General features: G+C 39.5%; 1 protein-coding gene across 1 annotated transcript in view; it reads left to right on the top strand.

Moving 5' to 3' along the window:
- SUGCT (succinyl-CoA:glutarate-CoA transferase) overlaps positions 1-23,990 on the top strand; it is a 765,867-nt gene that overhangs the window by 687,705 nt on the left and 54,172 nt on the right. The gene's annotated exons all lie outside the window — the stretch shown is intronic.

Here is a 23,990-nt window from a genome sequence, read left to right as displayed (position 1 = left end):
GTGCAGTTACATAGCCTTTCAACTTGATGTATTTTATTTCTGGACCCAGCCACTGATTTATACCTGAGGTCTTTGGCGTGTGAAGGAGTCCCACGTTCTCTTCTGGAAAAGTAAGCATCCACAAGTATTCTCAATGAACAAAACCAAGAGGTATGTCTATAAGCTAATAGCTGCTATTCATTGAACGCTAACTCTATGTGAGACACTGGATTAGGTGCCTAACACACACTACTCTAAAAATATTCCTTCCCCTTGCAAGGTGGATACTATTTTCTCTGCTTTGGAACACCAGAGTTCAGATCGATTAAGGGTATGTTTAAGGTCATGCAGCTGGTGAGAGGCAGGACCAGTGTTCCAACTGATGTTAGCCTGATTCTAAAGTCATTACACCTTCTTTTCCTTTACTTCAGGAAAAGAATCTAGCCTGATTTCAGACGGATGCACTTTATGCCTTTTGGAGGGCAAACCTAAGATATTAAACTGTCTCTGGCTTAAGTGTAAAGTGAGTGGATTATTTCAGCACTTTATCTCTCTCATGGAAGTATAAATAAGTCAAAATAGGTGCACTATTCCAGATTCCTTTAAAGAAGCAGCAACATAAAATCAAGTCCGCATATGGTATACACGCTTGATACATATTTTGAACACAGATGAGCCTTCCAGAAGTGATTTGGTTTCTGGAATTGTTAGAACATTTCTTTTCCTGTTTCCAAAGTTTCTAAAGACTCTATCCAGGTGGGATACATCACCCTTCAATGTCAGCTAATCTCCTGACCGCTCACCGGAGCTCTGCCTATCACGAAACTTTGCCTATCTCCTGCTGGTCTGTATTGTAGTTTGTAGGGAGGTGCCCAGAGGTCACTTCCATCATGTCACTGGGAAAGCTAGCTGGGGAATCCTGGTGTCTGAGGACTACAGGAAGTCAGCTGTAAAGCAACTCTTAAACATTTTCTATGCCCAGAACCTGCTCTCGATTCACACTGGAGCCTTTGAATCAGTTTTTCCTTTTTACTCTGCCTCAGTTTCTCAACTATCAAAATGAGGAGGGGGAAAAAAAAGCCATGTTCTGAATAGAGAATCCACCCTTGTTTAGATTTAAAGGATTTTTTGAGTTTTTTTAAGGATCTGAGTCCCAGCTTATGAATGACATCATTACTTCCCCCCCAGCCCCCATGTTTATAGTTCTCTTTTGGGCTGGTATATGGTTCTTTCATATCATGAGAAAAATTCTACTTCCCGGATTAGAGTTTTCATATTCTTCTGGAAATTTCAGTCATTAATTAGTTACCGTTAATTTTTCCAAACCTAGAGGCAACAAATTTTGTATCAGTGTTATTTTCTATATGTTATTTTAGTCTTCAGTGTCAACACCTCTGTCTAAAAGGGATATTTGAAGCTGAATAGTTTTGTGCTAGGCTCAAAAATGCAGTGTGCTAAGTCAAACACTTGCTTATACATTAAAGGTGCAAACTGAAGTTGGCCTGCACCTAGCATCCTGGCTCTCCTCCCTCCCATGCCTGTGGCAGACATTGCTAATCAATCCTGGGCTCTTTACCACCAAGCGTAGGGGTCACTTGGCTTTCAAGAGCCCTTCTTGGCACAAGGCTCAGTCATTTGGAGTTGGCCTGCAGGATAAAATCAATTTGCCACCCGTGGAACAATGCCCCATGTAATAAACACCAAAGCAAACATAGATTTTTCTCTTCAGGGAGCACTTTGAAACTTTAATGAAAAGATATTTTGTAGTGGAGGAGTGAACCAGAGAAAAAGCCCTAAAATTCTTATAAGCTTTGTAATAGTGTAATGGGGACCCCCATCTATGAAAAATCCTTTGTCAAGAAATGAAATTTTGAAATAAAAATCCCACTACTAGAGGCAAGGAAGAATTTGCTTCCCTCTATAGACAATAAAAATACTATACTTAATCTGGAGATTTGAATTCAGATTCGTATTCACCAAACTCTGATGAAACCCGTATTCTTGTGCCTGGACCGAGATTAGTCTCTAAGGATGGTTCCTACCTACCTACTTTTTTTTCTTCTTAGCTTGAACACAAAGGTATGTTATGGAGATATGCGATGGATGGGCACTCACCTTTTCCATGAACATCGGGGTGAACTCCCAGCCTTCCTGTTAATTAAGTGTTAGAGCAAAAAGACATCACACCCAAACTGAATAATCATATTCCCATTTACGCTTCTTTTTTTAGCCACTCACTTTTTTGGGTCATGTTTTAATCTAAGTGCAAGTAGTATAAAATTGTAGCGGTCCTTCATATTAATTTGGGGTGAAGAATGACCAAATTACTTGAAGTGCTCTAATTGACCAGGAGCTGCACTAGGGGGCACTCTCTTCCAGGAGTCCTGGCATTGCTGTGGGTTTGGGGAGAGCTGTGTGTGCCTGGGGCTGCACATTGCGACGGTTGGACTACCCCAGAAGGTCTTTAATCATTTCCTTGGGGGCCTTTGTTCTTCTCAAGGCTCTTTTGGTTACAAGAAACAGACATGCACTTAAGTTGCCTCACGTGAAGGAGGATTTATTGCAAGTTTGTGCATGGGAGAAGCTGAATGACCAGCCTCAGAAGGACAGAAGTTAAAGCACACTGCCCTCGTAATCTCTGTCTCTCCGAGGCGTGGTGCCCCTGCCCTTCTCTCCTGGATTCCCCTCAGCACCCACAGGTCACTCCTTCCTCATAAATCCAACATGCAGCTGGCCCACAGTGGCCACCCCAGTTCTGCCTACCTCTACTTATTAGGTGTCCTGGCTCCAGAGAACTAGCTCAGTGACTTAGGATCCCAGTTCTCACTTCCACAGAGGGGACCTGGGCACAGCTTCTCTTTCCAGGCCAACTCATTGATCATGATGTCACGTAGATGGAAGTCTAGGGCTTGGCTGTCCTTGAGTCAGGGCCCTGTTGGCTTAGTCAGGTATGGCCAGAGGTTGTAGAGTGAGACTGTACACATCACAGCTGCCTACTTCAGTATATGTGTGCTTCCAGCCCTGTTGGAGGCGTGAGAGTATAATGACCAAGCCTGGAATTAGAGTCACAAGAATCAGCGGGATGTCCCCGGGGGGACTCGTGGAACAGTGCAGTAGCCACTTCTCTGGCTTCAGAGAGTGGATAGTAGGTTTAACATTACATTTCGAAACTTAACTATGACACTTACCCCGTGTGAAATTTACATCCATCTTAACATTTTCTTTTTCTGGCTGAGGTAGATTCATTTTAGAAGTACTCATTTTTCCTATAATTATTGCCATTGGCTTACTTCCTAATTTAATGATCTAGGAATGCTTGGTCGCCCAACGGTGAGGTGAGGCTATGAAGGAAGGATTCTTTACATTGTGCTCTGTACTCTGTAGGTGATCAGAAAATAATCAGAGTGCATCGTAGGCTTGGAGGCTGAAGAAGCTGGGTTCTACTTGATATAAAGTTTATATTTTTCTTAGTCTGACATTTCCAATTAATGAAATATGATGTTAGCAGTAACCTGGGATCAGACCTGGGAGCCTTGACATAAAATATTTTCTAGAACCATATATCTTCTTGGTAAGTAAGATGAGGCTGAGATCTTTTGGAAAAGGAGATTTTCTCACTCTATTGTTATTTTCTGAATGGCTTGTACCAAGTACAAATCAAGCCATGAGTAGAGGCTGTTTGTTGGGCCCTTTAGGCTTCCTTCCAGCCACTCGAGAAATGTTAGCATGGGCCTTGACCAACACTCCCACCCTCCCCCAGCCTTGTAAAGAGGAGATAGGTTGCATTCTGAGCAGTGACTTTGCAGAAAAAGACCAGGCTAGGATGGCTCAGGGGTCTGAGATCCCCCGGGGCCTTTCCTTGTTCTGTGCCTCTTTGTTCTCGACTTCGAAAAATTCACCCCATCTCTTTCCAGGTCTCAGCACCCTCATCTGCAAAATGGGCATCCGTTCCCCTCAGGGATCACTAATGAGCACTGTGGAGTTTGCTTGTTAATGACGCTAAGAATGCTTGGAACGTATAAATATTTCCTAAGAAGAGCTGGTGTCTCTCCTCTTGCTATAAGATTGGAGGAAGTATGCAGCGTCTCTTGTGCTCATCTGTAATTTAGTCAGCTTGTATACAGACTGCACTGCATTAAACGCTGAGCTCCGATCCTCGTGTTTAAACATATTAAATACAAAATATGAGTAGTATAAATTGTGTGAAACACTTTGGTCTCCTCCTTGGAGGCCTAACAAGATTTCAGCGCGGGGTCACCATGAACATTATACAGACACGGCTAACTAAGAGTAAGTGGAAGTCTTTTAGATGGTGGCTGGAAAATAGTCTTACGGCAAAAGTTGCAGAAGCCCATCCCTGGGGATTTATAAGTGGGCCTAGGAAGGATGAGGGGAACCAGTCTACACCGCTCATGGGTGGGCAGAGGACTAGAGGTATTTGTTTATTTTATTTGCACATTAACTTTTATAATGCTATTGCTCTAAAGAGCACGCACACAAAAAAACTTTACAAATCACAGACTCCACGGTTCAAAACTCTTCATCCCCCCCCAACAGCTTTGCAGGGGTTTGCTGCCACAACTTATCACACCGAACATCCACCCATCTCTCCCTTTAGAAAAGTAAAGCTTTAAGACAAGGTATTTCCAGAATGTCCTTAATAGAAATACAAGAGATTTCACAGGATGGTTATGTAAGTAGGTGCCCATGGCCACACTAGCACAATGGTGGGCCAGCATGGATGATTCTCGTCCACCACTGTTGAACTGTAGCTGCAGTGGTTTTCGTAATCCACACATGCTTTAATTAGGCATTTTCCTTTCTTCCTCTTTCCAGAGGAAGTGGTCATTTGTTGCCCTCCTTTGCTTTTATGTTTGGATAGTGACTCGCAGCCTCTCCTGTGCTCCAGTTGTGTTTCTCCAAAGTCACATTGGATATGGATCAGGCCCTGAGTGAATGTTTATGTCGCCAGGGAAATGTGAGGCTCTTTGACCTTTTCCTTTCTACGTCCCGCTGTTCTCTGTTTTGTCCTGGCCTGGGATTTTTGATTTTTACTATTAACAACCTGAGGTCTTTAATATTTTCCTCCAGGGCAAAGCCCAAGAAGAAATGGAACTCTGTGCAGAGTGGTAGAAACTGTTGACAAGGGAAGTTTGAAAATGACCATGTTTTGTTGCAGTTTCTTAAAAACTGTAAGCTGACACAGAGAAACCTCAGCAGTTACACATCCCGGCTGATCCTTCTGTCCTCTGAGAAGGGAGAGATTTATGGAATCCACAGAGGCTGGGGCCACATAACCCAGTTTGAGCTTAGAAGGCACTAGCTCCTTAATGCCAAGTAAATTTTGGAAATGATTCTCCTTTGCTGACAGTACCCTCATTACTGATTGTGTAGAGTAATTTATCAGGCATTTCTTAAAATAAACCGTTCATTTATACTAATAGGACTTGGCAGGAAGGAAAAATTGGCAGGACTTGGAGTTCCTAGTGTGGGTTTTTCTTTTTCTTTCTTTTTTTTTTTTTTTTTTATTTTCTGTCTTTAAAAAATTTAAAAACACCAACATTGAAAACTTTTAAACATTTTGAGGAAACAGTTTTTAGGGGCCAGCTTGAAGTTCACGAAAACATAAAGAATTGCATGATAAATCTCCAAAATGGAAGAAAGGAACCATTTCCCATGACGAAGTTCGGCAAAAGAAAGAATAAGTGCAATGTCACTGATTTTTATCTTTCTGCATTCTTCAGGCACTAGGTTCCTCATGCTGATGACTTTGTTACTTAGGTTTGGTATCACACGGGCTTTTGAAGAGAGTTCATTTCTCTTTCTTCTCCTGTACAGTTAGAGCCTCCTTCTCCTTGAAGTCTGCCTCAGCTGGCTGTTCCTCTTTAGTTATGCACATAATGTATCAGTGTTGTTTATATACACCCAACGTCGTTAGCCTCCAGGCTTTCTGATTATCTGCATATTCTTAGCCTTGGGTCTCTGACAGTACGTTTCCATCTTCCATTCCCTCGGAATTAAAAGGACATCAGCAGGATTGATAACCTTTTCTCCTGAATAAAATGATAGTCATGTAAATCATAATAAAGCATAAGTAACAATCGAAATCTACAGGCTCAGGAAAAATGCTTCAGGCCCCTGCCAGCAGTGGGGATGCGCGAGAGCCAAACTCGGAAAAAATGCTCCAGTACCAGAGATCTAGATCTACATCCACATATGCACATACACATACATGTTACATAGGAATACGCATACACAGACATGTAACATAATCTACTTAAACATATGCCTACATATGTGTATATCAACGTGTATGTATATTTATCTGGATAACGGAATGTGTAAGTTACAGCACGTGTTGAGAGGCATGCCGATAAATTCTGGGACTTCAGATCAGAACAGAAAGACTAAATGTTGTTTTTGAGACTGAGAGGAGTTCTTAAAAAGTGCAGGGGTCCATAGATGAATCACTACAGAGGGTAATGTGGGCCAAGTAGAGCTTACAGTAGTGGGTTAGCAATTGTTTTCCTGTCATTGAATTAGCAACTCTACCAGCTTCTCAGACAAGGCAACATCCTTGGCTGACTTTTTAATATGAAATGGTACTTACCTCTTTGTTTTCCTCCTCTCTCCTATCAAGATGTTAGAGCTGGTTATTTGTTTAAAACCCAACTTTCAGATTGTTTTGTAACATTCAACCTTTGGCACAATGGGTATAATGAGGTTTGTGGCTCCTGAAAAAAAAATGTCTGTTAGGAAAGACATCAAAATATTAATAATAATGTTACGATATAAAGACTGTCTTTCTAGGGGCACCTGAGTAGCTCAGTCGGTTAAGCGTCTGAGCTCAGCTCAGGTCATGATCTCATGGCTCGTGGGTTTGGGCCCTGCGTCAGGCTCTGTGCTGACAGCTCAGAGCCTGGAGCTTGCTTCGGATTCTGTGTCTCCCTCTGTCTCTGCCCACCCCCTGACTGCTCTCTCTCTCTCTCTCAAAAATAAATAAACATTAAAAAAATTAAAAAAAAATATATCTTTCTGGGTTGTAAGATTATGGGTACTCTTCACCGTCTGTATTCGGTATTTTTGTAAATTATTAGTGTTACTTTAATATATAGAAAAAATATTTCCAGAAAAACAAGGAAAAGAGGCATGTACCTTATTTTTTAGGAATAGAGTATGAAGAAATAGAATACTTTTTTCCTAGAAAGTTTAAAGTATGTTCATTAATTTTTTTCTCAGTGTGAAATATCAGGGTTTTATAAGCCACACGATATCCTATATATCCTTATTTCTTTATATCCATACTTTTTAAATGTGCCTGACAATTCATTAGTAACTTCTAAGTCTCTAGTTTTCTCATATTTGCATTACCAATGTCAAGTCTTTTTGCTGTTTCCTTTCTTGTTACTTTTAGATTCTCTATTAAGACAAGTATGTGCAAAACTTTGAGATGCCATCACCGGTTTGTTTCGATTATTATCTGTGGCCTGAGTGATAGTGCATGGGCTTTGGAAATTTCCTTTTTTTCCTAACTAAAGATTTCAGACAAAATCCTCAGCAGAATTGCTGCTGCAGCCACCAAATTCAGATCATTGCCTTTAACTCCAAGCTGAAGGACCCTCTAAAAAAGTTCGAGGACAGCACGTATTTGGATTGGCACACAGATTCACGGAGTCTGAAAATAACTGGAGAATCCAGAAAAAAGTTCATTGCTGTTAAGGTTGAAAGTAGTGCGTGGGCCTTATACCTTTCCCTTTTTTTGGATTAAATCCAACTCATGACATTGCCAGTGTTCCTGTTTAGCAAAAGCAACAGGAGAATGGAAGAACATAGTTCTTGATCATGAAGAGTCTTTTTATCACAGGGATGCCCAAGAAACTCAGGAGATTTCATTGCTCCTTAGGTAACGTTTCTGGCCTCAGTTTGCCTTTTCCTTCCCTACTATGCATTTGTAGGAAGGGGGATGGGAGTCGGCAGGAATGAGTGAGGGGCTAGCTCCCCACATGTAACTCTGCCTCTATGAGTAGTGTGTGGATATAATGTTGTGGTAAGATGTTGAGCTTCAGCTCGTTCTGTGCTGATGAAGGTTTGTCTTTTTTTTTTTTTTTTTTTTTTTTTTTTTAATTTGAGAGAGAGCGTGCACAAGAGAGGGTGGGAGAGGCAGAGGGAGAGAAAGAGAGAATCTCTTGGGGGCTCGATCCCATGACCCTGGGATCACGACCTGAGCCGAAACCAAGAGTTGAACACTCAACCAGCTAAGCCATTCAGGCATCCCAAGGGAGGTTCTTCTTGAGCATGGATTTCTTCCCGGTATCAAAGACTGGTCAGACTTCCAGTCAGAAATTGAAATACAGCTTGTGTCTTTTGTTAAAAGCGTTGGGTGGGGGCAACTGAAGCTTGCCATGTGGGGGCCAGCTGGTGCTATGAAGTCTGCCTTGCTGGTAGAGTTACTTTAGTCCTGGAGATCTAGAGGTTGCCACCCCCTTTTCAGGGAATCCCATACAGAAGGAGATAGCCCCATAAGCTACCTAGCTTCGACAGGGTCAGAAAACTTTTCCTAATTAGCTTGCCTGTGTATATAATATTCTCTTTATTTCCTTTTTGTTCTTGAACATTTAGTAGAGAAACTTCTGAAAGTTTTAGCCAATTTCAGCTAATGAACAGTTAATGAACAAAACCAATTGGTTTATGTTTGTTTCAAGACACTAACAGGAGAGGCAGTAGGGGCCATTTGGAGGGGAGTAAGAATCAGAGATGGGAACTTGAACAGGGAGATAAATTCAAGAGGAAAACCTGAGGGGTGTTTGTCCAGATGTCCCTTCCCAGCAGTAGATTCTCTGTCCGGTGTTAAACTCTGAAGGTCCCTAACTATGTCTTAGGAAAGGAAATTAGTGGTGACATGTTGAGAAAATGAGCCAGTGTTGATGTGAGTTTGACCGAATGCTAGTTTATTTATTTAGACTGGGATGTTAGATTTGCTTTCACCTTGGAACTTCTCAGAGATTTCTCAGTTATCTGCACTGGATCGCTATGATTTGCTCACCCAGGAAGTTTTAGGTCTTTGTATGTATAGTTGATTCATGCCCTTTAAATTCACATAAAACTAATTTGCACCAGAAAGCCAATTAGATTCTGAGCTCGTGAAGGGCAAGGGTATCTTTATCATTTTTTGATTCTTCAGTGCTGAGCATGGATGTGTGACTCAGACAATACTTGTTGAATGAACCTGTACTAAGTCAGGTGTGAGAAAAGCCTTTTACCATGCCTAGACATTTCTGCCCTTGCCAACAGTACCTTTTCAGTTTAAAAACATCGTATGGCAAGTTGATATTTGCAAGATGGTTTCAGCATGGTTTGAGGGCACATAGAAGCAGGTGGGTTAGAGCAGTTACAGGAGGAGGGTGATCTCAAAGCTTCATGAAAGATTATCTCTGTTCCACTCCTCGGTAAATATTTGCTGTTAACTGAGACTTGAGCCTCTCTGATGGTGTCTCTCTTAGGCAGGGCTGACAGATTTCTTTTCATTTTCATGTTCCATGTTTCATCTGGGTCATTCAGCACTGCTGGGACCATATTCTACTCATAGCCATGGCTAACGCTTGTATATCATCAAAATCCTACATTGCCAAGATTACATGCAGAAGACTAGATTCACTTGCTTTGGGGAGGAATTCTTGTTGACTAATCCCTTATTAATACCCTGTTAATTCCTGATCTCTTGGGCCAGAGGATGACCTCTATTTTTGACCTCTATTTTATCTTTTCTGTAAGGACAAGGGAAGAGAGTACATTTAAAACAGTTATAAGCGCAGTGCAAAAATGACTTAAAAATTCCTTGACAATTGTTTGCACGGCATTACAGGCATACCGCATTTTACAGGACTTTGCATTATTGTGCTTCACAGATATAGTGTGGTTTGTTTGTTTTTTTACTATTTTGCAAATTGAAGGTTGTGGCAACCTTGCCTCCAGCAAATCTGTCAGCGCATTTGCTCACTTCATGTCCCTGTCACATTTTGGTAATTCTCTCAATATTTCAGACTTTTTCATTATTATTATATTTGTGATGACAATCTGTGATCAGTGATTACAACTCGTGGAAGGTTCAGATGCTGGTTGGCATTTTTGAGCAGTAAAGCATTTTTAATTACGGCATGTACTTTTTTGTAGACATAATGCTATTGCACACTTAATAGACTAGAGTATAATATATACAGCACTCTTATGTGCACTGGGAAGCCAAAAAATTCATTTGGCTCCCATTATTGTGATGGTCTAAACTGAACCCACAATATCTCTGAGATATGCCTGTATCAGACATCGAGCATATGCAAACATTACTCGGAGGGTGGTCAATTGCAAAGGACATCGTACTAGAATCCAACTTTTCTACTTAGGTGTTTTGTTACTGTGAGCGAGTCACTGACTCACACCGAGCTTCCATTTCCTCGCTTAAAACTTTACTTCCTGCCAGAAAGAAAGAACATTAACATATTATCTATCTATAGGATCCACAAACGCAAGGTAATGTTGCATATAACATCTTCAGAGACCACTCATAAGAGGACATGTACATTTCCGATGATGGCCAATAGCTAGCTGGTGGTAGTCTCTTAATCCCTTGCACACCCTGACATTTATAAATTTGGCATTTTTTACGATGGAAATTTGCCTTCTAAACTGAACCAGAATGCCCACAAAATTAATAGCAACTGTTTTTCTATAAGGAAGCATATACTGCCAGGTTGTCATTCCTAGAGAAGAAAGCTGTTCTCAGATGGAGTTGGTCTGACTACCTGTTTTTCACCAGTTCTTTAGGGGTAGGAACCATGACCCAGTTAGCGCAATATTAAATAGACCCTGACCATCTGGCAGTCTTCCTGTATCTTGTAACCCAATCCTTAACAGTAGCTTCAGGTAGGTCAGTCTCACATATCCGTGTCAAAGAAGCTTAGTCCTAGTTAAACAGGGTAAATTAGGTATTGAGGTTTCTTTGGACTCGGTTGCTCACCAGGTACTTGAGGTAGGTCCCAGAACAGCATCCAAGGCTTGGTCACAATGGCTGGGAACTAGCAATGCGTCTGTAATGCTTTTCCTTCTCCTGGCAGCACGCAACAGCATTTCCAAAGTAGCATGTGAAGAAAAAAAAAAGAACTAAGGCATTAAAAAAAAAATTGCATGTGATATCATCTCAATTGGTCAGTTTCAGTGAAAAAATACAGGGAAGCAAAGATTTTATCCCTGCGTGACAAGTCAGTAAGATCATTAATTGGGCTTTGGTTTGTAATTTAGTTCAAAGAAAAAAATAATCTAACTTAATAAATGCCTCGAATCTTCCCGTAGAAGTAAATAAGTGAATTAGAAGTGAATAAGTGATGAAGACTGGTAGTAAACATAAAACATAAAATTCTCACGTGTTCATGTGAAATTTGAACATGTTATCTCAGACAAGCATAACAGCAATGATATAGGAGACCACGGTTCAAGGAGTAAATGATTGCAGTGAATAATAGAAAAATAAAGATGGCCACTATTCATAAATTTGCAATGATTATTTTCTGTCACATGTGTTATAGAGTGTTCTTAGTTTCATCTAGTCAGCATAGCATTTTTGATTAGTAAGAGAAAATTATCTCAGCAGTGAGGTTAGCCTTATCAGAAGTTATTTGGCTTAACCTGGCTATTATCTCTGATTTTAATTATGTTAATAAAAGGTAAAGCTATTCATAGGCTAGAAATTAAAATAGGGCTCATTAGCAGAAACAATTCTGAATATTTTTGCTAATTATATTGTTGCCTATCATCCAAATGAATGGAAGAACCATGCCAAACAATTCTCTATGGAAATAACTAAGAGGGAAATATAATTAATTCCTATAATAAGAGAAAAAGCAAACTAGGATCTGTATGGCTCAGGCGTACGCAGGAGTGATATTGAAAATACTTAACAACGGCTAAGCTTGGGCCCTCACCAAAAATGATAGGATGCTAGCCACGACATCAGAGCGGGGCTGCTGAAGGGATATCCTGACCAGGTGTTCGCCCTTTATACCTTGGATCATTAGAAATTTCAGTGGGATCCTGGGGAGGGCACAGGGAATGGAAGACAACAATTATTTAGTAATTAACATATCAATATTTTAGTAACCAGAAAGGATATGCCGGTGCACACAAACTGAATATCAGCCATGGAAATACTTAATAATCCATTGATAAACTTTTGATTAATTTCCCATTAAACCTTAAGGATGAAATCTGTCCCGACTTTGTGGCCTTCATTGTCAGAATTAATTTGTAAGCCTGGGGCAGTTATAAAAGACAAGAATGCCAGGGACAGTGCTATGTGGACACCCACCCATAGGAGATATCTGAGAGTTCCGTTTCTGGTAAGGCGAAGGCTAGCTTTTAGCACACCAACCCTCCCAGCAAGAACAATAAGAAAAACAGGACACTTTTTAAAGATCAGTTTGAAAGCACTGGGGAACTACCAAGAAAGCTAGGGCTTCAGGGGCCAAATCCCAAAGAGAAGGAAAACACAGTGAGGTGGGCCTAATATGTTCCCTCACTTGCCCTCACTTAGAACAGCACCATTTCTTGATGCACAGCATCAGTGGTGACTTAGAATGAGCAAGATTTTGCCGGGTTTGGGTTTAAGTTTTGGGATACCTCAGGCAGCCAGGACTTAATGGGACAAGAACTGAGAGAAAAATAGACGTTGAAGATAAACATAAAAGGTTCTGAAAGATGGAGAGAATCAGGCGAACCAGCCAGGGATCCTGGAACCCAGGGACTGACATGGCACTGACTTGCCTGGGTTTGGTTTTGTTTTTGTTTTCTTCACGTATCACACTTGGGTATTGGGAGAAGCTGGCAGCTCCAAATTCCAAGGCCAAAACTGGACAATAAATTAAAAAAAAAAAAAAAAAGCTCCAGGAAGTGCCTGTTCTCTCTTGCCAAACGGGTCAGGAAATACGCAGGCTAGAATGACAGAAGACTTTTAGACCATAACCGCCCCGCCCACTTCAGTCAAAGGCCAAACTGCAGCCCCACCCCCACCTCTATCAGCAAAACAAAGTGGGGAGTCTAGACTTTTGCCTTGCCCCGTTGAAATGAGAGCCCCACTCGACACACACCCATGCTAGGGTGCTGTGAGAGAAAGCCAGGTGGGGAGCCTGGACTTCCCTTTCTGCCTGGTGGTAACGAGCAAGACCCCCATGGTGAAAGCGGAGACCCTGGGGGAGAATGGACTTCTCTGACTCCCACTCAGTGGTAACAAGGCGCTTGTCCCCATCTGTGCTGAGTGGTGTCAGGGGAGGCTGAGTGGAAAGCCTGGAATTCCATCATCTTTCGGTAATAGCAAGCCACCGACTCTACTTGCTGTATCAGTCAAAGCCAGGTGAGCAGGAGTAACCAGGCACTCCCCTTTCTGTGAGCCAGGTTGATATCAGCAGAGGTTAGTGGGGAACCCAAACCGCCCATACTGTCTTGAGGAGCCCCTCCAACCCCACCAGCATAGGGTGTCAGTGGAGATGGAATGGAAAAACTGGGTTTCCACCACATTGCTGGCAGCAATGAAAAAGCACCCCTTTTCCCCTGCCAGCACAGAGTCAGAAGAGTCCTATTAAAAACAGACTTAAATAAGATGTAGAGATTCATAATACCAAATATGTGTAGGATATAATTGAAAATCACTCTTCATACCAAGAACCAGGAAAATCTCCACTTGAATGAGAATACAACCAACGGATTTCAACACTGGGAATGCACAAATGTTGCAATTATATAACAGATTTTAAGGCAGTCTTATAAAAATGCTTCAACAAGAAATTGCAAACACACTTGCAATAAAGGAAAAAAAGTACAAAATGTTAGTAATTAATAGAATGTCTCTGCTAAGAAATGGAACATATAATGAAAGACCAAATGGAAATGATAGAACATGTTCAGCCTATAAAGTTTCCATTCTCTTTAGATCGATCTTGGTGTGGACTGGGGCATACGTTTACAGTTCAGACATTTCCCAAGTCTGTCTCAGCTTTTACTTTCCACTTGGCCCTCTCTTGTCTCCTCCCACTCATGGTGACTCAAGTAGGGATGCATGCATTCTTCTTTATCACATTCTCTTGGCCTTAGAGTTTAGTTCAGGGTTAGACAACTAACCAGACCAAGATAGAGAAAATTCTGGAATTCTTGCTGAAAGTATTGGGAAAGAGAACTCAACTATTAACATGTAAGCACGGGCTCTTGGATGTCATATTTGCTGCCACTTGGTGGCAGCCTGCTTGAGATGAGCCAAGAGACTGGAAGGAAGGCATGACAAGAGGGTCCTGGTGACATGGTATGATCACTTGGATTGATCTGGCCTTTTTTGAGTTGGGTTTTGCATGAGGTCATTTGCTTCTTAACGGGCCCAAAAAATAGAGAATCCTAAAGAAAAAAGAGCCTATTTTATATTATAATTCTATGGACTAAAAATAGAAAAAGAAGCTAATTTTTATTGTGTACTTATTTTGTTTTCAAAGCACCATACTAGATTTGATATTCACCAACTTGTCTAATCCTCATAAAACCCAACATGGTGAGTGTGATGCCCACACTTAACAGATGAATAAAGAAAGAGACCTGGAAAGATTAGGAAATGTGTCCAAGTTCTCTTTATTAGTAAATGCCAGAGGTAAACCTCAAGGTCTGAAATGGCTGATCTCAAAGACCGCCTTTGAATTAAGCATGGTCTGTACATATATGAGGAAGATAAAACGTGATACAAGTAGTAATTTCTCTATCGCTGAATTTTCACTGCTGTGGTACAACTTCTAGATATACACTGATATGCCAACACACAAAGAGGAGTGTTTTATTAAAATCTCTTTTCTCTGAAAGCCTAATTCAGATTTAGAGAACAATTCCAATGGATAAGAGAGTAATAAGATGGTCTGTTGAAATTATTCTCAGGCAAATAAAATTAATTTCCATGCAATAGTGTAATAATTCAGGAATATTATGTCACCACATGTTTCTTTATGTGCGTGTAATCTTTAAATTCTGATCATTGTACCTTGGGAAAATAGAAATTTGAGGTATTACTGGTGGGTTTTTTAGAAACACTCTTTAAATTATAAAGGGATGAATAGATATTTGAGCGTGATCTGTTTTGGATATAGTATTATACTCTGTCCTTAGACAATGACCAATGTTCATTATTTCCATCTGTAAGCAATGAGTTAAATTGCTTTTTTGATGCAGTCCTTTTATTTGCTAGTCAAAGAATATTACAAATGATTGAAAGGATTTATAAAATGAGGTGGCTGAGATTTGTTCTTATTTGCTTCCAGCTGAAAGCATAATACACTTAATGTTTCCAGGATATGGAGGAGCTAACAGATGTCAAAAGAGCAGAGAAAGCTATTTTACTCAAGATTGTTCAAAAGCTAAACAAAAACCTTTTCTTTTCCAAAATTCATAAACTTTATTTATCAGACATTAATTATATTTGACATAAAATGCATTTGCTGTTTACCCAAAACGTATCTTTTTCCTTTTCAATTAAGAAAATAAAAGTTGTTATGGTAAAGGTAAGACCCCTGGATTAAAATTAGTGTAACATAAGTTTGTTTTCATCAAATAACCATTACCATAAACTTTATCTTTGTAACTCTTTACTGTCTATACGATACAGACAAATAATTTTACTTAAAGATGAAAACAAAATAATTAAAAATCAGAGACTGTTTGAACTTGCTGTTTTGCTTAACCAAATTTCAAACTGATCTGAGTTTCCAGGAACTACCATTCAATGCTGGATATTTTATCTGTGGATTCACTTTAGGGATCAGAATTCTGCAAGGCTTGCTAATGAGGTCAACTTGGTAGACCCAAAAGAACAGCCATAGTGTTGCATATTAGAATTTTAAGAGCAAGATGGTAGTTTGAAGGAACAAATTGCTTAATGCTGTTTCCATAGGTCCCATGTAAACAAACAGTAAAAGGTTGGCAAGGTTTTGCAATCAAGGCCAACATTTAATAAAGGCACAAATGAATGCAAAATGGAAATATTATTCCTGGATTTACATTTTGCCTCACCTCCATCCAAATTCTTACTGTTAAAACAATCCAAAAATATATTTAAGATCTCACCTGGGCTGCCACCCTGCTCTTATAAACATGCTACTTTAATGAATCGGTTTGTTTCTGACAGAAGCTCCCTTTGAAATTAATCAAGAATACTATGAATACAGCTAGCTTATTTCCCTCTTTTGTTTTCCTAGCCTTTCTTTTCTTTTCTTTCTCCCCCCCCCCACCCTGCATACCCCCTGGGGGAAATCCCTCCCACACACATGGAGAGCATGACCATTTTAATCCTGCCCCTCTGGCCATACTTGATTATTCGAGGGTTGACCTAGGATAACTCCGGCAAATGTGAGGCATCACCACAGAAAGTTTGCAATTATAATAGAAAAAAGAGTTTGTATCATATAACTGGAGCTCTCTGAATTAATCTTTTAAAAAGTCATATTAAATCTACACATCTGTCTTAAGACACATCTTGACTTTAGAAATATGAACATGTGCTTGTGTCTTAGAATAGAAAGGAACAGTGTATGTTCAAAAAGTTTTAATCTGAAGCAGGGCTAGGGTGGTTTGCTAAAGAGTTTTACAGAGGCAGTATCATCTGTGCACATCCTGATCCCACCCAAATACTGTCAGCGTCATCATCAGGAGGCTCCTGAGGCAGACGACCTCATCCACAAAGCTGCTTGTTGTCAACATGCTTGCATATTCCAGCCTTGTTGAAAACCCTCCCTTTGGTGGGAAGGATATCTCAAGGGATTTTTAATTTACCTAATGCCCCTTGTTCTGATTCTCTCTATTCATCAGCAACCTGCTAATTCCCAAGAAGAAACTATGCTGATAGAATATACTAGACTTAATATAACTATGGGGTACATGTGACAATGATTGCTGATGTAAGTTGTTCAAGTCTCTTCTTGTGATTATGGTTTCATGTAGTTGACTATAGGTGGAGAAGGGCCAATCATGTAAACGTGAAGATCTGTGCTTCACGTGACAGTTATATAATTAAGGAGTGGCCATCCTGGTATCTATTTCAGTCTTAAAGACAGTTTGATTTTGAGTGTATCAGCTTTCATGGAACTTAGAGCTGATTAGAACTAGGTTCTGTGTCTTTGAAGCACAATGCTAGATCTAGCTGGAATTCTCTTAGACCAATAGTTCCCAAACTTGTCAGTGTATCAGAATCAACTGGAGAGCTTTTTTAAAAGTATAGATTCCTGTGTTTGAGATGCTGATTCAGTAGATCAGATATAGTACAGCTATTTACATTTTAAGGAACACTCCCCAGATGGTTCTAATGCATAGCCATGTTTGGGAACCACTGCTTTAGACTCTGTTTCCATACGACATTCATATGTGCTTTCTTTTAACTGATTTTTTTGAAAGCCATAATTAGATTTAGTGAGTTGCTAGATTTGCCTACACAATACTTACAAATTTGGCCCTAGATGGAATTTCTGGCTGAGCAACCATAATACACCTTTCTGAATTTGTAGAAGAGGTGAATGGGGGGGGGGCACACAAAAACCATGAGAAGAGGCAGTGGCATCTTAGATGTGGTAAATAGGCAGCCAAGCTCACTACTCCCTTCCCTACAGACTTCAGGGATGCTTACCCTTACCAAATGGTATCTTTTTTCTAGTTACTTTTTTCATTGGTCAGATTCTGATTCCTTTTACTGTGTTTGCATAATTATTAATGAGACCATTTGCACTATCAGGAACATCCATATTTCTTGCTTAATTTTTGCTGTTGGGATGTCAGTTGTCTATCTAATTATGTTACTTTGTAGGCAGTATTTTCCCTTTCTGTCTCTGTTGTTCAACTGAAAGTTTTCTCCTCGACTTTTTCTTTTATTCCCAATTTACTGAGATGTGTCTAGTTATAGATCTATTGATATTTTTATTATCTTACTCGGAATTTGTTAGGCTTTCTGAATCTGAGAAGTCATGTCTTTCATCAACACTAGAAAATTCCTCAAAAGTGAACTCTCTGTTTTCTCCTTCTGGAACTCCAGCTGGATGTGTGTTCAACCTTGCCACTTTATCTTTCAGGTCTTTTCATTTCTCTTTCATATTTTCCAACACTTTGTTCCTTTTATCACATGTTGAGTAGTATCTTCAGTTCTGTTTTGCACTTGACTAAATGCCTCTTCAGCTGTGTCTGATATGATGTTTAATCTTTCCATTGAGTTTTTAATGTAATGATTTTATTTTTTACTTCTAGATGCTATGTTTTCAGATACTTCTGATTGTTCTAACAGCTTTTGGTTGTTTTCCTTATACCGCTGATTCCTCCTTTGATTTCTTATATTTATATACTGGATCTGATCATCTAATATCTGAAATATTTAAATACCTGATTATTTATTTGTTTTGCACTGTCTAGTTTACGGTGACTTGTTGCCAGGTATATTATGTTATGCATGTTATGTTCATTGGAACTTTGTCTAAATTCTTCATGGCCTAGATTGAAAACGTGTTCCTTCATGTTGGTTTCTGGTAGACATCCATGATGCTTCAAACCTAATGACTCTTGAAAGTAAATTTCTCCTTAAAGTTTTTTTGTGACTACCACAATGGTGTGAATTCAAGCTCCAAATCTGTATGAGGACTGTATATGTGGTTATACATTCTCAAGGAAATTATTTTATCAATTTTCATCAGAATCAGAGTAAGGCAGAATTTTGTTTGTTTGTTTGTTTGTTTTTTATGCCACTGTGCCACTCAAGGTGGATCTTATTTCTGGTTTACCATATCACTGAGGAATAACATTTGGTGGTGGGGGCGGGGAATCTCAGCTTTATGCGGAAGTCTCAAATATGACTTCTCACCTGTACAACCCATCGACTCTGTCTTCTGTTTTCCATAGCTATAGGTAAGTAAGCATTGATAGATGGTCTTGGGGCACCTGCTCACTTCAGAACTTACTTAACTTTTTATGATTTTCTCTCTTTGTTGGGTCCTCCCCATCTCCCTCAACCCCTCACCACCCCCCGAGGGTTTCTTACTTTCTTGTTAACTCAGCCATACATTTAAACTGTTTACAAAATATATCCTAACATTTTTAAATGTCTTAGATCAAGAGGGTTTTTTCCTTGATAGTTAATCCATATTTCCATAAACAGAAGTTTCATGTTCTTTTTAAAATGTAATTGAGATTTTTTTTTCATTCTCCAATTCTCATTTCATGCCACAGACATTTTTAACAATCAAGCAATATAAAAATTTACAGGAATCCTAATATATGTTTTTCTAATATCCTCATCTTTTTTTTTCCTGATGAGTAAATGTATACCTAAGTAGCATTTCTGAAAGTGAATTCCATAGAACAGGAATTTGTAGTTAAGTGGTCAAATAAGCTTGGGTAACACTGGTTTAAGCAAAGTTACAGTGAAAGAACTTGTGTGGTGTGTACTGTGTTGTGCAATTCTGAGAGTGGATAACACAGGACTGGTGCACTTCCCTGAGGTGAACTTGAGGAAAGCTGGCATAGAGGTAAAAATGACATCCCTAAGTCCGTAGGGGCAGTTAATAACAGAGCCAAGACTGGAACATGGTTCTTCTAACTCTCTCTTCCTCTTTATCATCACAATGAAACATTTTGTAAATAGCTCCTTGTGAAACTATGTCTAGTAGTACCCCATCCTCAAATTGAAATGCGTTTGGAGCCCGTCTTCTTTCACTCGATGAAAGGGAAGTTGGCTTGTCTCCCAAAGGCAGTTAAATAGGCATGCTCCAGAAGTTCTTCAAGGAAAATAAAATCTGAAGTAGAAAAGCCAGGGTTCCAGATCTTGACCTGATGTAGAAAATCAATGTTTTCAGAGGGCTTCCATCCAAATCAATGCAGAGATATAGTCATCTTGTCTGATTTTGAAGAGGGTTTGTACTCTCCCAAAAACCATCGTTTTTTGTTGGCAGGGAACAAACTCCCAAGAACAAGTTGTGACAGAAAACTTTTTTTTTAAAAAACTACTTTTGGATTTCAACCAGGAGAATGTGCAGTTTCTGACTGTTAGTGTATTCTTCCCCCTCTTACCCAGAAAGTGGACTGTGGGAACTTGGGAAGGTGAAGGATAATGTTATTTACATTTTTGTGCCAAAACATTATGAAGGGAAGTAGTCAAACATGCTGAGTGAGTTTAGCATATGAAAATTAATAGGAACATTTTGAATATGTGATATTTTACTTGAAACAATGTAAATGAAAGAGTTTCTGTCAAGGTACTTTTTTGACCTCTTTTAAATGTTTCTTTTTTCTTTTTTTTTTTAAACACTCTCAATTGATTGTAATAAACGCCTTTGGATCCTAGACCTCAAAGTTCTTTTCTTTTAGAATTTCCTTTTCTCTGTGTACAACAAATACCTTTCAGAGAAAAAAAAAAAAAACACCACAGTGCCTTGACTCTTTTAAATAGTCAGTTCATGATGTCTACTAATATTGAAATAGGACCGCAAGGGTGAATATTGGGTTTGGGATCCAAGTGTTGGTGTTCCATTTGGTCATCAATCCTTAAAATAAGTGGCTATATACAAAAGTATTCAAAGAGTATGAGAACATTATAGATATTTTAAGGCAAGAACTTTCAATTAAGGCTAAGAAGGGAGGTGAGCATTTCTGAGATTGTGCTTTGTAAGATGGCAAATTGACAGAATTTGCACTAGCAAAAATAATATTATAGAGAATTCATAACAATGAGAAAGCAGAAGAGAAAGAGAAGAAGAGATATTGAACTTTTACTCTCTCTCAGATACCAAGTTCAGTACTGAACACATACTATATTACATTTGTACCTCAAAGCTAAGAGGCCATGTCTATTATCATCCCTGTTACAGGCAAGGCTTAGAGAATGAACAAGCTAAGGTAGCTTGTTTGAGATTTTACAACATACGTGGCAGATGAGGAATTTCTGACACCACATTCCTGGCCTTAACTGCTAAGTTACATTGCCTCCTATTGCAGGTATAGCTACAGGGTATATCTTTTAAAAAGCTTTATTATTGAAGCATGGTTGACACACAGTGTTATGTTAATTTCAGGTAGTAGGACATCATGATTTGACAATTTTGTACACTATCCAGTGCTCACCACTATAGTCTAGTCTGTCACCATACCACCAAGGTTATATATACATATTTATTTATTTATTTATTTATTTATTTATTTATTTATATAATATCTTTACCATTTTGGAAAAAGGGTTTGACTTTATGTAGTGAATCTAAACTAGTGGAAGAAGTCTGGAGCCAACTGGTAACCCCAGTGGTTTGGTCATGACCAAGTGCTGAAGAGAAGGTGGCATTGAGTGGATGTCAGCAATGAATGAGCCTATGGCTGATTTCTGGAGACCAGCCAGGGGCAGCCTGGAAGTCAGATGTCAAGGAGCAAGGCAGGAATGAGCCAGGGTTAACTGGGATATGAACAAAATAGTAAGAGGATCAGGACATTTCTGAAAAAGCATTTTTTAGTGAGCATGGCCAAGTTTCCTCAACCTGTAGCCGATAGGGTATCTGGAGGGGCTCTTTTAAGTCTTGTGACAACTTTTCACGTTTCTAATAGGATGGAGAGGAGAGTAGGTGATGTACAACTTCATTCCATGCATTTAGGTTAGTATTTATGAAATAGCACGGCATGAATTGTTTTTATAACCCTAAAATTGATCTTTGATCTCAGTATTTAACTTAAAGTACACAGAACTTCATAGTTGTAGTAATAACCCAAGCTTAAATACCTGTCTTATTTTCTCATTAAAAAAACTGCATATTGGGCAGTTGTAAACCAATTTTTCACTCGGAAAATATGACTACTCTCTTCACAAGCTCATTTATTTCAGTTTCCTATTTCAAGATCTCTCTATCAATCCTCTGAAATCTCTTCCTCCTCTTGTGTTTACTCGATGAATTATTGGCCCCATCAGTCACCGTAGCTGGAAACTTAGTAGTTCATGCCTAAGGGGCTTCCTCTCCCTCATCCTCCACATCCATCTGGTCAAAAGAGCCCTCCATTCCAAGTTCTATATGCTTCTTAAATGTATCCCTTCCTCTCCTTTCCTAAATTCCCCATCCTCTCTACCTTACAAGCCAGTTTGCTTTCTCATGTCTAATAGTTGGGTCAGACACTGATGCTCAGCCTGGTTTATCATGTCAAACTTATGGGGTCATATGATCAAAGACACGGAATCCAGAAGGAATGACCTGCTTTGCTTGGAAGGGGTAATGCAAGTGGTGGGTCCTTTTAGGATTCTGGACCTCTCAATATTAGATTCGTACCCTGTATGCCTTTGCATATGGGTCAGAATTTAAATTCCATACCCTGGAATCCAAAGACTTCACAACTGGGACCCCATCCATCTTCTCTGTCTCTCTTGCCCCACTCCCAAACTCACGACATATGTGTGAGCCACTTAGACACATTGCTGCCCTTATGCAGTTTGATGCTTTTTCCTGTGCACCCCCCTCATGTCCACCCAAAGAGCTCTAATCCTACCATCAGAATTCAGGCATCAGCAACTCTGATGGAATCCCCAGCCACACACACATTCTCCAAGCTTCTTTACACCCCTTTGCAGGTACACTTTCTAGCATCTCTCAAACTGTGTTATAATAATAATTTGCTACTATATCTTCTCCACTGACCAGGGACCTTCTCTGAGTGTAGACCCATGTTTGACTTACCTTTTATCCCCAGCCCATCGCATAAGACCTGGATCAATACATGCATATGTCAAATGAATGATTGTGCTGAGATTAATCAGTTATGACAAAGAAATTCTGCTTTGATACATTCTGTTGTTTTCTGTGACGCTCTCCTTTCTCTGAGATACTGCAAGAACTGTATACCTGATTATATATTCTATACATGAAAGGAAATGATCTTTTTAGGATTGCTGAGTTAGAACCTCCAGACAGGGAAAAGATATAGAAAATGTTTGTAAGTTAACAGTTATAAGAGATAAAGTCAGAATCCATTGCTTGCTGACATAGCTTTAGTCAAAATAAGAAGTGAAGTTTTAACCAATTTTACCATATAATATATCCTCACACTAGTGGGTAGTATTTCAGTGTATTGGTGTCTTGGATTTTAAATAAAAATACCATGTTTTCTTTAATGCTACAAGTGTCAAATACTGCCATGTATTTTCTCTGTCCTTTATGTCTTGTACATGCTGCTTACCTTTCCTGAGCATCACGATCCTTACCTTAAAGCGTAGGAAATTATACCTATCTCACATAATCATCCTAATGACCCAAGAAGGTAAAATACCTAAGATCCTAAAATACTGGCTGACATAGTTACCGCTTACTAATACATGTTGATGGCTTTCTTTTCTTTTTTATTTTTTTAAGCCATTTTTGCTAGATGGGCTCCATTCCAAAATGTTAGGTTCACAAATACATAATAACTTGTCATTCCCAATTATGAGTTATACTACACTGCTCCATTATAAATCCCAATAGATCATTGCTCGAGGAAGATTGCAGTACGCTCCAGGGTGAATTGCTGTGCTTTGCTGGAGGCCAATACTGTGGGCTGAGGAAGGCCACTGCCACTGTGGATGAAGGGACTCCTTCAAGGCAGAGTGGGTCCTGGGCTCAAACACATCTCCACTTGGCTTTAAAAGGCCTGACAGTCCGCCAGGACTGCCTCTCCCATGAAAGGTGTCGTGAGCCACCCCTCCTCTTGTGGACCATGAGGCCCTTTGGATCTCTTAGAATCCAGTCTTCTTATTTATCTAAACACTCAAATCAAACCTTTTTTGTTTTCTTTTAAACTAACATCAGGGTTATTGAAATATTTTGATAGCTTTGGTTAGGAATAGCATGCTACTTTGAAACCTTCTAAAGAAAGCATACTGAAAACATCCTGTGCATATTGTTTGCAATATTGACAGAAGTTTTTTTGTTTTTTTGGTTTTTTTTTTTGTTTTTTTTTTTTTAAGG

This window comes from Lynx canadensis, chromosome A2 (assembly GCF_007474595.2).
Source record: "Lynx canadensis isolate LIC74 chromosome A2, mLynCan4.pri.v2, whole genome shotgun sequence".
Taxonomy (NCBI): domain Eukaryota; kingdom Metazoa; phylum Chordata; class Mammalia; order Carnivora; family Felidae; genus Lynx; species Lynx canadensis.
Note: the sequence above shows the minus strand (reverse complement) of the source record. Positions and strands in the feature narration are given on the sequence as shown.